This window comes from Anser brachyrhynchus (assembly GCF_964034855.1).
Source record: "Anser brachyrhynchus genome assembly, chromosome: 4".
In the NCBI taxonomy this organism is placed as follows: Eukaryota; Metazoa; Chordata; class Aves; order Anseriformes; family Anatidae; genus Anser; species Anser brachyrhynchus.
In genome coordinates, this window is record NC_137698.1 from 65799541 (window position 1) to 65813571 (window position 14031).

At 35.9% G+C, this 14031-nt stretch overlaps 2 long non-coding RNA genes across 2 annotated transcripts; both read right to left on the bottom strand.

Moving 5' to 3' along the window:
- Positions 1-1506: 1506 nt before the first annotated feature.
- LOC308194042 lies at positions 1507-4583 on the bottom strand. The gene is made up of 3 exons (XR_013950198.1): positions 4483-4583; positions 3837-3967; positions 1507-2690 (listed from the first exon to the last, which is right to left on the bottom strand). It is a non-coding gene; the product is annotated as an uncharacterized lncRNA (long non-coding RNA).
- Positions 4584-12731: 8148 nt separating this feature from the next.
- Positions 12732-13806, bottom strand: LOC308194043. The gene is made up of 2 exons (XR_013950199.1): positions 13258-13806; positions 12732-12879 (listed from the first exon to the last, which is right to left on the bottom strand). It is a non-coding gene; the product is annotated as an uncharacterized lncRNA (long non-coding RNA).
- Between the last annotated feature and the right edge of the window lie 225 nt (positions 13807-14031).

Genomic DNA, 14031 nt, shown 5'->3' on the forward strand with positions numbered 1-14031 from the left:
TGTTTTTTGTTTGTTTGTTTGTTTTTTAATATTGAGGATATCTATGCAGTTTGTATGTTCAGCAAGTCTTAAAGAAAACATAGATTCATTATTTTTAAATTTTTGATTATTTTTCAATATATACATAATCTCTTAGACATTCTTCTATTACAATGTTTCCTGGAATAACTGACAAGTATGGCAAGTTACCTTGAGACTTCTAAAAGCAGAATACTTGATTCATTAATGCTTGTGCAACAGAGATTCTGACTATTTAAATTGTCCTATAATCAGCCAATAAGAACAGCAGAGTCATTATTTGAACAAATACTTGGTGATCTGTTATAGCAAGTACTATTTATTAGTCATTTTGCAGGCAAAATAAATACATTTTTGGAAAAATATTACTAATTATTCCTTTCAGGCTTTGTTGGCTTCCATTGTTGTTTGGGGAGTCCTGAACACAAATCCTTGTTACTGCTGTACAGATCTGTGTTCTAGGTCAGGAGAGCACTTAAATGTCTGTAAGGAGTTGGTTTGGACCTCAATGAATAGGATAGAAATGTGTGCTTAAACACACCCTTAAGAGAGCAGCCTTCTGATTACATGCTAACTCTGAATTGTTTCATTAGTCTGTAGTTAATCCAGAGAAAGGGGAAACATATTGTTTCCCTGCATAGGGAGACAAGGTGGGAGAGCACCAAAATCATCCTCCTGACTGGGGAAGGTAATAGGGGAAGGACTCTCTACCTGTTACAAGCACAGCATTGATGTGGTGGCAGAACAAGCACTACATCTGGTGGCTGGCATGGAAGAGCAGATTATTGCATGGTAGTGGTTCAGCACATCATGACAAGAGAATAAAGAGACTCTTTCACATCTTCTATATCCCAGAAATAGTGTAGAAATGTCTAAAACCTGTCTGTATTTTAGCAAACACATTGAGCTTGATCTACAGGATATCAGATAGGGCTCTTATTGTCTAGCTGAGGTGCAAAATAAGCATGTTTTCTTCAGTTTTTTCTCTCCTACAAAATGTGGAGAAAAGTGTAACTTTTCCCCCCCCGACAGTTGTGAAGAAGGCATATTGGTTTATTTATTTGCTTTTAGCACAAGGTTACAGAAAACTATTTTACTAGAAGAAAAGAAGCTAGGCATAATTCTTGAAGGAAAGCATTTGTTTTGGATGAATATAAAGTCCTAATTAATTCAGCATATTTCTTACGCCTTGCATTTTATCCTTTTTTAATTAACTCATTTCTAAGCTTTAAACCTTGTACAAAAATATTTTATTGGAATTTCATTACCATTGTTTTCCTTGGTAAGGCAGCTTATAATCTTCATGATATTATTGTAAAGCCATCACTAAGCAACATGCTTTGGCATTTGTATAAGCCTTTGTCCACCTCCCTCCCTCCACCCAAATGCACACATTTGCATTTACTGTTAAAATATTATGGATGCTGACACCAGTTTAGCCACAAGACCTGGTGTTAGACTGTCTCTAATTGATTTAATTATTCATAATTGCTCAGCTGGGGCTTATGTGTACTTCAGCATGATTAAGGGAGAACATACAAGTCTGCAGCTAATGATGTGTTCCATCATAATTTACAACCGTGAAGTTGGTAGAGCTAAATTGTATAGGCATAGAACATTTCTAATCCTGTTTAGAATGTTTTTTCAGTCCCTGCCAAAAGGAGAAGAAAGAAATAACCCAACCACACTTCTCAAGCTCCTCATAAGTGAGTTTTAAGAAAAGATTGGAGAAGACTGTCTTTTTTTTTTTTTTAATTAAAATAGTTGGTAGAATCAGAAAATCAACAGATCTGAGTCTGTTGCATGTGATATAATTGTAATACATTTCTTTTTGTTACCTCTTTTCTAAATGTATTTGCTCACCCTTCCTTTTCTAAGCATACTTGCTCATCTTGTGCTAAAAACAATATGATGAAATATTCTGTGAAAAATGTCATTTGTGATCAAAAATAGAAGTAGCTTCTGCCAATATGATGCATGAAAATGATCACACAGTGGTTTCCCTAATTGTCACCAAACATGTTTTCATAATTAGTTCAAGACAAGCAATTCTGACAAAGCCATGTACATTTTATGAGACTACATCTCTGAATACTGTTATTGAGGATTGGTGCCTTTCTTGTCTTTCAACAGTTCCTTACACATGATGAACACTATTGGGGAAAAAAAATAGCAAAAATGCTAAAAATGAAACATGATTTCCAGTATCTAGTAACTATATAATTTCAGATTGGGACTCTTTTTGGCTTCTAATTGGGAAAAAAAATATTTTTTTGGAAGTATACACATCAGGAAACCAAAACAATGATGTGGTATGCTGTGCATGATTAATATTTTTGAGACTTCTATAGTCCTAACATTGTTAGTATTAAATTGAGAGTTTCTTGTGAATTCACTCAGACTAGATCCTTAACTGGAGAGAAAAAGTTTCAGGATTGTATTCATTGTAATGTTAGGCAGACAGGCTGGTGATGCAAACTAGAAAATGCAGCATCGTTGCCGTCATAGTACAGGCAGTGTGGCTTTGTCTGGAGCAAGTCTCGACTGCTGCAAACATGGCATTAACTTTCTGTGGTACTTTGTATTTTGGACCCCTCTAAACAAAGAAGGTTCCAAAAACGAAGGTTCTTCCCCAAGTCCTGGTTCCTAACGCAGACGTTTTTTTCTCGGACCTTTGGAGAGACACAAAACGCAGCATTTAGAACCGCAATGTATTATCAGAAGGATGTAATTACAATTATTTATTTTAGCTGGTTCTGAACCAGGGAATCCTGATATGAAGCTGGAGCCAGTAAAGGCTTGAAAAACTACTGACAATAAGCAATTCTTCATGGAACAAAACTATTACAATAGAGAGCCTTTGATCTTGCCTGTCTCCTGTTGCCAATTGAACTTTGTCACCATGCACTGTCATCCACAAGGGAGCACTTTTGAATTAAGCAGTCTACAGCAATTTAGTCTGTTCCAGCTTTGAAGTGCCAACATCAGTCAGGCCAGTACTAACTTTTTTCATTAAATTTTTTTTGAGTTCTCTTAGGAGTTTAGCAGTCCTGGCATTTAGATAACTAAAGTCAAGAAACCAAGGCACTAAGACATCAAAAGCAAGAGGGGCCCCTAAAATACAAATGTGAACAATCATTAGGCTCTAATGGTGCACTTCATTAATGTCCACTTCAAAGCAAAAGTTTACTGACTTTGGGATTGACTAATTTACACATTGTGGGAAATTGCTGCCAGCCATGCATGTAACCACTAAACGTTTCTGGAATAAATAGAAACGCCCTCTTCCTTCAGAAATCAGGAACTGCAAACTGAGACTTTAATTGCAAGATGGCCTTTCATTTGAATCGGAATGGAAAACCTGTCTAGCACATAAATCACTAAAGCTGCGTGTCCTTATCATGCAGACACACAGATGTCAATCAACATCCTTTTGCAAATTTCTCTCCGTTCCCCCACACTCTGCAGCTAAAAAGAAGTATCACAGCACTATCTGTTTTTCTTTTGGATGTGCTCATTTATTTGGAATCTCCAGAAATTCTCGTCTTACTTTGGAACCTAGAGCCTACCGGTAAGTCAGTATCTCCTAAGTGAAGCTGGGTGCTACACCACTGAGACTGAGTTTCTTTCAGGGGGAGGGAGAAAAGTAGTAGTGCTGTAACTGGTTGTGGTAACTGGTACACATAGTACCACCGTACTAACAAACTGCATTCATACTCATCCAGTCACATATATATATATATACATATATATATATATAAAATTAACTAAGCAGAATAAGTAGAAATGTTATTCAGATAATCAGAATGAAAGCCTACCTTGCGAAGAAGCATCTGCAGTACACAAACTATCCAAGCAACAGCCTCACACAGAAGTCTAAGATGATGTGGCCCAGCATGTGAAAGAACTGAGCACATGCAAACTTTCTTATACTGCCAGCAAGGATTGCCTGCGTTACAAAATGTGGTTGTGTTTGAATGGAATTGTGATAACTGAGTGAGAGGACAGGGGGCCACTCACAAGTTAGAGGTCAATGGAAGCCAGAAAAATTGTGTTCAGCTGATGCTATGCTGAATACAATTTGTCCTTGTCTAAACACTAACCACTAAGAGATGGTAACATCCCGCCACCTAACTAGATTGTTTCCAATCTTGTTCAAGCACTATCAAACGTTTTATCTAGACAAGCCTCGCTGTGGCTGTAAAATCTCAGCCCCTTTGAAAAATCAAGATGTTGGTTCTTACGTGCAAAGAAGCCTAGAAAACATTTTGCTTAAAAAGGATCTGCATAGGATTGCCAGAAATCCACACTTTAGGATGAATGCTTAGAAAAAGAAAACTATTATGGATATGTATTGGGCAAAATATGGAGAGATGGTTGCCAAGGACTGCGATGAAAATAGGGAAAAAATTATAATGCTTCTGCTTTATATTTCAACTAACTTCCTTAATTTTTAGCAATTACCTTCTTGTTGCAACATTTTAATAAAAGTCTGTGCCTTCATGCCTGGTAGGGAAGCTAACTTGCCATGGGCAAGAATGGCAGAAAAAAAAGGGGGGGGGGGAAGGAAAATGGAAAAAAAAAAAACCACTTAGCAAACCACAAATTTCAGAGACCTAGTCACATCTGTGTTTTATCAGCTTTTTCCGGATAGTATTACACCAAACAATTGTCTGCAGATCGGTAGACAGCTGAGACTTTAAAGTGCTGAATTACTGAGAAAATGCTAGAGATAAAAAACAGCACATGTATCCTATCAATGTAATGAAACCAACCTGCTGCTAGCGCCATAGTGCCTTAGTTCTAAGTACCCTGTAGAGGAACGGAAGGCTTTCATTTAACTCTTAAGAGGAAAGCAAGGGAAAGAAGAGTAAAGGTCATCTAATACCAGCCTTAATCACAGAACTGAAATACTCTCAGATATATGAAGGGAGGAATGCTTGGCGTTCAAAATAAAACACCAACTGCAGACAACAAGAGTGTGTCTGATGGTACTGGGGGTAGCATTTCCTGTTGGAAATTCCCAAGACTTAGGCTGATGTCAAGTGGAGTTACAGATGCATAGAGCATGGCAAAAGATGAAACTAAAAAAGCTGGGTACTCAAACACTGCCACATAAAGGCCAGTTCAATCTACTAGAAAACTCTCCAACAGAAGGTAGATTCAGTACAGAAGATTCAGTACAGCAGCCAGAAGGTACACTGGAAATGAATAATGGATGTTTCCTGAATGGAGCATGGTTATTAAGCATCAGAGCTACTACCAAATGACAGATGTAAAAGTCTAAGTTATGTTTAGAACTCCAAAAAAAATATTCCACAGTGTGCTGGGAATTAAATATAAAGAAAAAGGAGAAACGTAGAGATTCAAATAAAGCTCCTCAGACATAAAAAATTGATTTCTGAATTTCTTTTTTTTTTTTTTTTTAAATCTGTGTTAGGATTGCATTGCAGTTTCGATGTCAGTTTTACTCATCTGAGTATAATACTCAAGTGTCTCAGATGAAATAGCTCAAGGTAGTCAACTCTGTGTCCACTGAAGGTAGTGTTAATTTCAAGGATGGTTTTATTTTTTTGATTTAAAAAATGTGGCTGTGAGACTTATTTCATTGAAGCTAAAATTGTATTCTGCTAACTTCTTCTGGAAGAACAGCAAGCCTAAAATGAATGTAACCTTATTGTCTGGTCTTATAGTTCTACTATAACAAAACTGAGAAAGTCAAAGACTAACCTGCTGTACTAGATGTTATACAACAGAAACTAAATACAACCCATTCCACAAAGAAATTTTAGGAAAAACAAAAGATAATTAGTGAGGTGAAAAAAGCAGATAGTCAATATAAGGCTTTTTGCATTCATATACATTTTAATCAGTTTTTGATTAAATGTATGAAAGCAGTCTTTCTCCACTGGTCCCTCAGGCTCCAAATGACTCTCAATTAGCCATTTCAAATTAGCTAATTTTTGTCTGTTTTGTGGTAGAAACATAGAAGAGACATGAAAGAAGAGCAATATTTACTTCGGGCAAGAAATTCCTTGCTTTAGGAGTAGTGCAGGGGAGAGCACAAAAGCCACAAAGACATTTATGAGCAAATAGAGAAGATGGCAGCTGAAGCAGGCATCATGGGGAATGTGTGAGAGATGAGTACAGACAAGTAGAGAGATCTTTTGTAATTTAAAAGTGACTTTAAAGTCTTCTGCATTAAAATATATGAACATACCATTAATGTCACAAATTGTCATAATGCTCAACAGGAATTTAATGAGCATTTTCAAATGAACTTTCTTACAGGACCACCCATTTCATATGAGTATAGGGATGTTCTTGGAACTGGGTGTACCACAGACACATACTTGAAGTGTATTTGGATACAAACCACTCATTTCATGCATTTCCAGTTGACCCATTTTAATTCACTCCACTATGCAATCAAGTGTAAGAGTGAGAGAAAAGTAAGATGTACTAAATCTATAAATTCACTTTATTGGCACCTAAGTTTACTGCATTCTCAGTTGAAATATAGTGGAGAACTGAGCAGTTTCAAGTTTGTTTTCAAAAATCCTTAATTAAATGTCTACAAAATTACATGGAAGTATATAAAAAGGGCTTTTATATACCAAAATTCTTACTAAGGACTGAATTATGAGATTGAGATGTCTTGCATAACTTAATTCTAATGTGGCCTCTGTGCATGCTGAACGCTCTCTTCCATAAATCTACGAGGACACTTCTGCAACACTTCATAGGCTCCTGCTCATTAACCAAAAAAAAAAACAAAAAAAAACCTTCATGTAAATTCTATGTCAGATAGATATTCTCTGTCAAAAGAATAGACTTTTTAGGTGTATAAAGACCAGCAAAATATTGAAAGATGGGAATAAACTTCAAACAGCTTTATGAACAGAACATGACTGGAGTCACCCTGTGTATTATGGTTTTGGGGAATGTAAGTGATGAAATTAGTCCCATCAATACACAAATATAAAAGATTTTCTTTTGCTTACAAAGCTAAGATTTCAAAAGTTTCCAAGCAATAGCGCATGTCATTCACTTATTGTTCCAATTCCTTTCTTCTTTAATGTTGATTGATTTGAAGAGATTGTCTTTAATTCAAAAGCTGTTTTCATTTTAGTTTTCATCTTTCTGTCATGTTCCAAATGAGATGAAATTGAATTACCCTCAAGTATAAACAAAAGAGTTTTGATTTTCTTATTTGCTTTATCCCCTAAAGACCACAAAGATTGCATATAAGCATCTTTTATTTCTCCTACCTCTAGTCAAGAGAGCATTCATTCACCATGATTGGACACAAATTTTCCGTTATCAGTCCTTTTTCACACTTTGTGCATCAAAATGATAGACTTTTCTTGTGGGATAAGAAATTCTATGGCTTCCACTTTTATTGCCATCAAATCTTGCATCATAATTTGTATATGATGATACTCTGTGATCTCTCTCTCCAATATGCATCCTGTCTCCTCACTGAATTGTTGTAACTCAGCAGTTATCTGTGAAGTAGCTTAAAAGAAAAACGTTTAGGGTACTAGGACTTTTGTCTAGGTAGTTTGATCTTCCAGACTCTCCAGAACAGTACAGAGGATATACCTACTTTTATCATTTAACCATGCTGAATACACAAAAATCTAACAAATCTGATTTTGACAGCATGGCCAAGCATAAAAAAATGAGGTCCTTCTCTACAGGCTATACCCTTCTCCTTCTTAAGGGAAAAGAAATACGGAGAAAAAAAAAACAAAAAGAAGGAAGTTTCATGAACAAAATGTGGATAGAATGAGGTGTGAGAAATCAAATCTTGGGAATTCTGATAAAATCAGTAGGTGATGTCCAGGGAAAAGATAATCATACCAATGCATAAGCCTTTTTTTTTTTTTTTTCAAACTTCACAGCAAGGTCCCTAGTGGCAAATGATCACAATCTTACACTTAATACAATATAATAACAATTTTTCACTTGCTTTCTTTTGGTGACATTACCCTCACGTAATAGTTATTTGTTACTGCCTCTGTTTTTATGTTTTTGCTATCACCCCCTCTTAATTTAACTCTCAAGATTCTGAAGTGTCTGTCTGGCCATTCTCCAAAGCTATCTCAACCTTTGCATTACAATACCTAGTCAAATTGCATATGCTGACTTTCATTTTTATGGTATTTTCTTCTACCGGTCACACTGGAAGAACAAGCAGTACTTAGGTTTACACAGGTAGAGATGCACATAAGTATCTTCTGCCTGACAAAGTCAGGCATTGACTCAAGCTCATTACATGTCCAGCTCAGCATGAAAAAGAGAGAAAAATATAATCCCTTAAAATAAAACAAACATGATAGCTGTCCAAAAGGTCAGCCCTATCCCCTAAGAACTAATGTAAAGGTGCTGCAGGTCAGCGTTTCTGGCTTTATAGCCTTGAAAATATGCTTTTAATAGTACTGAAACATCTCATTCCTTCTTATTCCACATTTAAAGGTAACCTAGGAAAATATGCATCAGCAAATAAGACTCAGGAAGACAAATGGGTCTTTCAAATGTTTAGTGCATACAAAAGCTATTGCAAATTCTCCGATTAGCACTTTTGACTTATGCACAGTGGCTAGATCCCAGCAATGATTTACTGTTATTGGCTCAACCACCACACTGATGACATGTATTGTTTGTTATTTTAGCAAATTGTTTCTCCTCCAAGACAATTAATTCTATTCTAATTGAATAGCATACACTGAGTGTCAAAAGCTTTTACAGTCTCTTTTTTTTTTTTCTTTTCAAATCCTGTAGAGGGAACGAGTCAAAATTAGTCTGCAGAATTTTGAAGCTATGTACAATTTTAATTAATTTTATTTATTTTTATAGCCCTGTGTTGACAAACTGCTGACCTAATGGTTTCTGGGTGGAATTTAGCTTGATTTCTTCCAGGCGAGGGAAGGACCAAATTTGTGTTCGTATATTTACAGCTATTTATAAGACTTGTAGCTGTTGATTTTGGAATACATTCTTATCCTGAAATACTTTTAAGGTGTAACACCTAGCAAAGAAAGACCAGCACAGATCAGTTAGTATCAAGACACAGTGAAAATAAGAATTATTTTAATTATATATTTTCATCACAGAAAATGAGATACATATGCATGATCTCCTCCTGCTCAGAGTCCCTGTTAATATAAATAGAAGAAATTTCTCTTCCATTGAAATGAAGCCAAGAAACAGAGAATCTATTCACAGTTCAGAGCGCTATTTTATTTTGTGATTGGCCAAGTATCATCAGACTAAAAGTTTCTGAAGTTTCAGCACCCATTTCACAGACTTGAATGACAGGGAATTATGAGGACCAGTAGGAATAAAAATGAAGTGGTGATTACTTACGATGACGTGAAAAGCTGCAGGATGCACAAACTATGAGTTTATATGAGTTGTAATAAATATTGAAAAATGCAACAGCTGTGAAGAAGATTTGCATAAGCACATGAAACAACATAATCAGTCCTCTTGTACCCAAGTCCAGGAATGAAATCTTAAATTAGTAAACAAAAGGGGCATACTTACTAAATCTAGTACAAAATGTGACTTTCTGCCCCTTTACACTGTTTGCAGAACTGATGTACATTGTCAGTATTTGTATTAAAACAATGACAATAAAATAGTTGATTTTGTGTCTTTGTCCTTTCTTCTAAATAATCCCATTTCCCCCCCAGATTTACATAATGTTTCAGATGTGAATGACAGTATCCTGATGTATCAAAATCACTGAATATACTAGGTGAGAGGGAGAAGATATTTTTACCAAAATATTTATGCAAGTCATATTCTTCTAGTTTCTCTAAACTCTTTGGTATCATCAGTCAAGAACTATGATCTTAGATTCAAATGTTTGGTCCTAAGGTTTGGTCCTACAAATTTACAACAATATTATTTTCAGTATTTGCTTTAAAAATGTGATTCTGTATTATATACTCCACGTACCTACACTGAGGACTGAATATATCTGCATCAATATCTAACTAATATTGTCTCTCCGTCAGCTATATACTCAGATAAGATACTCTATAGTTGCCAATACAGATACAGATGTATTCTGTATGTCCTTAATTGCATCATTCAGAATAAGGCGTGATTAAAAAGCTTATTATTGCTCTTAATTTATATGATAAAATAGAAGGTTTCTCTTGGTTAAATTACATGAAATGTTGTTGTAATAAGCCTTTCTCTAAGATACTCTCACCACTACAAAATCCATATGAAAACAAGATACACATATTATACCAAAAGATGATAAATAATAATTGAGTCCGATAATATAACAAAGATATATCTTAAAGTAGTAGTATTTTGGAATCCTTCCAGTGAGCAATCTGCTCAAAATGAAGCAATATTTAACCAAAGATCTATAGCAGTAGGGAGCTTTACTATTTCTCTTTTTAATTCCTGCTATTTCTTTCTTTCTTTTTTCATCCCGATATCTTGTCTGCCATTTCAGTTTCAGTTAAACTATTTCTCAGTGTTCTGGTATCAACTTTAAATAATCATGAAAATGAAGAATACAGATCTTTTCCCACAAACAGCTTTCTGGTTCTTCCCTGAAACTCAGTTTGAAACTGTAATTTGAAAGCAATTGACAAATACAAATTTTTGCGGGTTGGCCCCCTTAATAACTTCATCCAGAATTAACTTGAAAAATAACTTTGCAGGGATAATCCACAGTACTTGTATGTTTAAACCAGAGAGCTTTCAGTGAAATACTTAATTCAAACACCTGAGCAAATATGGACTCTAAAGGGGAAGTAAAATGCCTATGTTTCCTTCTCTGTAGCCAGTTCTGCACTGTAAAGTTATTGCTATTACTGCAGAAAACAAGGCCTCCTTTTGCTTAGTGGACATTAGTTGTGAATTAAAACATTGAAAGTAAGAAGCCTGCCAGTTTCACAGACCTTAACACATCACTCTCCATGACAACATGGAACTCAGAGGAAGGAAGAATATTCCTGGGGGAAAAGCTGAGAAGTGCAAAGAATTTTTATTTTTTTTTAATTATTTATTTTCTTTAAATCTGGGATGTTGTGTTTGGTTTTGTTAGCTGAAGACTACTGTTTGAAGTCCATTTGTGTTGGTAGATTACTTTATCTTCTCTTCCTTAGGGAACAGACACTACACTATCACTTTGTATACACTACACTGATAGTGACATTACATTTGAGCATGGAACTGTATGCTGTTATGCTCAAGTGCTTTATTTTCCCCTAGAACACTGAAACACTAGAGGAAAGTTGCTGGTAAAAGGAGGAGGGCCTTGCTTTTTCTTCATTTCCTTTTAAATTTTGAATTTGTGTCTTAAAGGGTTGAAGGGGCTTTTCAGTGTGAAGAAAAATTTAAAGATGCAAGAGGGAAAGGGGTTAGGAAAAAAAGCATTTAAGTAACATACAAAACAGCAACATTTTTTCAATTATACTGTAAAATAGACCATGATAGACAGTTATAAGAGCACCACAGAGAAACCCTCCATAGGAAAGCTATAAAAATATCAAAAATATGTAACATTTTTGAAAGCAATGAAGTTGCTTAAGAGCTTAGGTCCCCAGAATGGTCATTTAAATAAATCATTTAAATGCCATTGAAAGTTTTATCCATCAACAATATCACTCAATTTTCTACATCCACATAGCTCCTTTTATGTTGAAGGAACTCTCTCCATTTTAAAGGCTGCAGTGCCTCTCATTGATAGCTTCAATCACACTTCACTCCCTAAGTGTTGGTGTATACCCACAACTAGACCTGTTAGCCCCAGAGAAAGAGGTTGTTGTACCTGCTGTTGATGTCACTAGACTTTAATGAAGAGAGATCAGAATTTCTAATCTCTCACTTCCAACTGGCATACAGGAAGGTTCCCATTCCAGCTGCCTCTTCTGCTGAGCTGGTAAGCTGATGACAGATGCTTCTGTGCCCTATGCTTACCATTGAAATAAACTGTGCATAGCTCAGCTGCAGCTCAGGATCAGGAAGAGTAAAAGGGACCAGGTTATCTGACAGCTTCACAAGGCAGACACAAACGTGATAGTGGAAGTGGAGAGTAGCTGCAGCTTAAATAAGGTAGGGCAGGAGATTCCTTCTAAGTGGAAACCAAAACCCTACCTCTCACTGTACAGATACTGTCTTTTAGGTCTTATAGCTGTGTAGAGCAGCATCAGAGCCACAACTCACAGTCAGACTCATGCCCCACACTGCTTCATCTAGGGTACATAAAGTCTAAGTCAGAGGCAGAACAGAAACCTGAGAGACTTCAAAGCAATTTTATAAATGTCCTCAGTTCCACCAGTCATAAGTGATGAAAAAGAAGAAAAACAATATCCCATCTGTTTTAATAAGGAACACGGGATTTGAGGCTGTAATATGGGAACTCCCATATTATGTAGGGCATCTGAAAATCCTACATAGTAACACTGAAATTCATCCCCAGGAGTGAAATAGTACAGCTTTTTCGCTGTTCAGGACAATGTGATTTAGAAAAAGGATCGCAAAAGAATTCAGCGATCAAACTCATAAATGCTTCTGTTTTCACATGAGGTAGTCAGAAACTTTGGATAGATATGATATAAATAGAGCACAGCTTGAACCCATGTTTACATCCAGACTTGACTATAATAGTATTATCATTATCCCCCATAATTATCCCAGAGCAGAGTCCACACTGTGCCCAAACACAAGCCTGTGTGCATACCTGTAACGTGGAAGGACTGGGCTATTCAATGTTGTTTTTGTGATACCATCATGTCGCCACTGTCAGACAAGTCAAGTTGGGCCATGACATAATGAGCCAACAGGAAAGATGGAGTCTGAAGGTTAACAGCCGACTGAGGTTGCCTGTAAAGATTGAGAAGACATCTTTAAGACATCCTATGTGTTTATGAGACACTCAAAAAAGCTAGGTCATGGAACATGTAAGCTATAGTCTGCTCTATAGCATACGCTGACACTGCTAACATCTTATGCTCTGAAGCATTTAGGAAGGGAACTTTATTAAAAACTGTAGTTCCTGGGAAGAGCACCCTTTTATTAGATGTAAAAGAGCTAGCTTTAGAAATAGATGAATTTAATATCAATAATATTATTTAATTATGATTCTAAAGGTAATTTTTTAAAATAACTTTTTCAGCAGTAGCTCTCAAACCCCTTTGAAGATAACACTACCCATTTTACAGGTGGGGAAACTGAAGCACTAAATAATTAAAGTGGTATTACCCATATCACCACAGTGGTTCAGTCACGAAATCTACCCATATATACACACCATCACAGAAAAAATTAAAGAAAACCTCTCATTTTCTATCAAGAACCACAAGTCAAACATAAAACTTCATTTTCTGTCTGTTGAATTGGGAACCAGGTTTTAAATCAAATGAAATAAAATTCAGGTTTCTTCAATAAGCAGGTTTCCAGGGTTACTTTAGAACAGGTGTGATCATTTCAGCAGGATTCTTTTTTAATTATTTTTATTTATTTATTTATTTATTTAGCAGGACAAGTCTTCTCAGGCAATAAAAATGTAGATCATATACAGGGATATACAGGGTAAGTTCTAAATGTCAGGATGCTAGAAAATTCTCTGAAATTTATAGAAGTCTTAGGATTTTTTTTTCCTTCTTTCTATTGCATTTCTTCTTTCTAATACAGACAGGGTCATTTTAGTTCTCATCTCTCTAGAGAACATAGTCCCACTTCCAAATGGAAGAGTGAGCTAAGAATTTATCCTAAGAGCTGGGTGTTTGAGCAGAGAGTGGTCTCCTGAGCCTTTTCAGGGGTCGGCGTTTCTCTAATGGCTTCTCTCCAGATGCCTTTTCTACAGAAATAGGAAAGTAGCAAAAGTGCTGACACATGGTAGTACACTTTTCTGTCAAAGAAAAGCCAGAACATATAGAAGTCACGGTCTACTACTGCAGTGTAAAGAAACTCCAAGAACAATAAAATGCTTCATGGGACAGTTTTGTAGTCAACGCACGTCCAGTAGGATAGCTT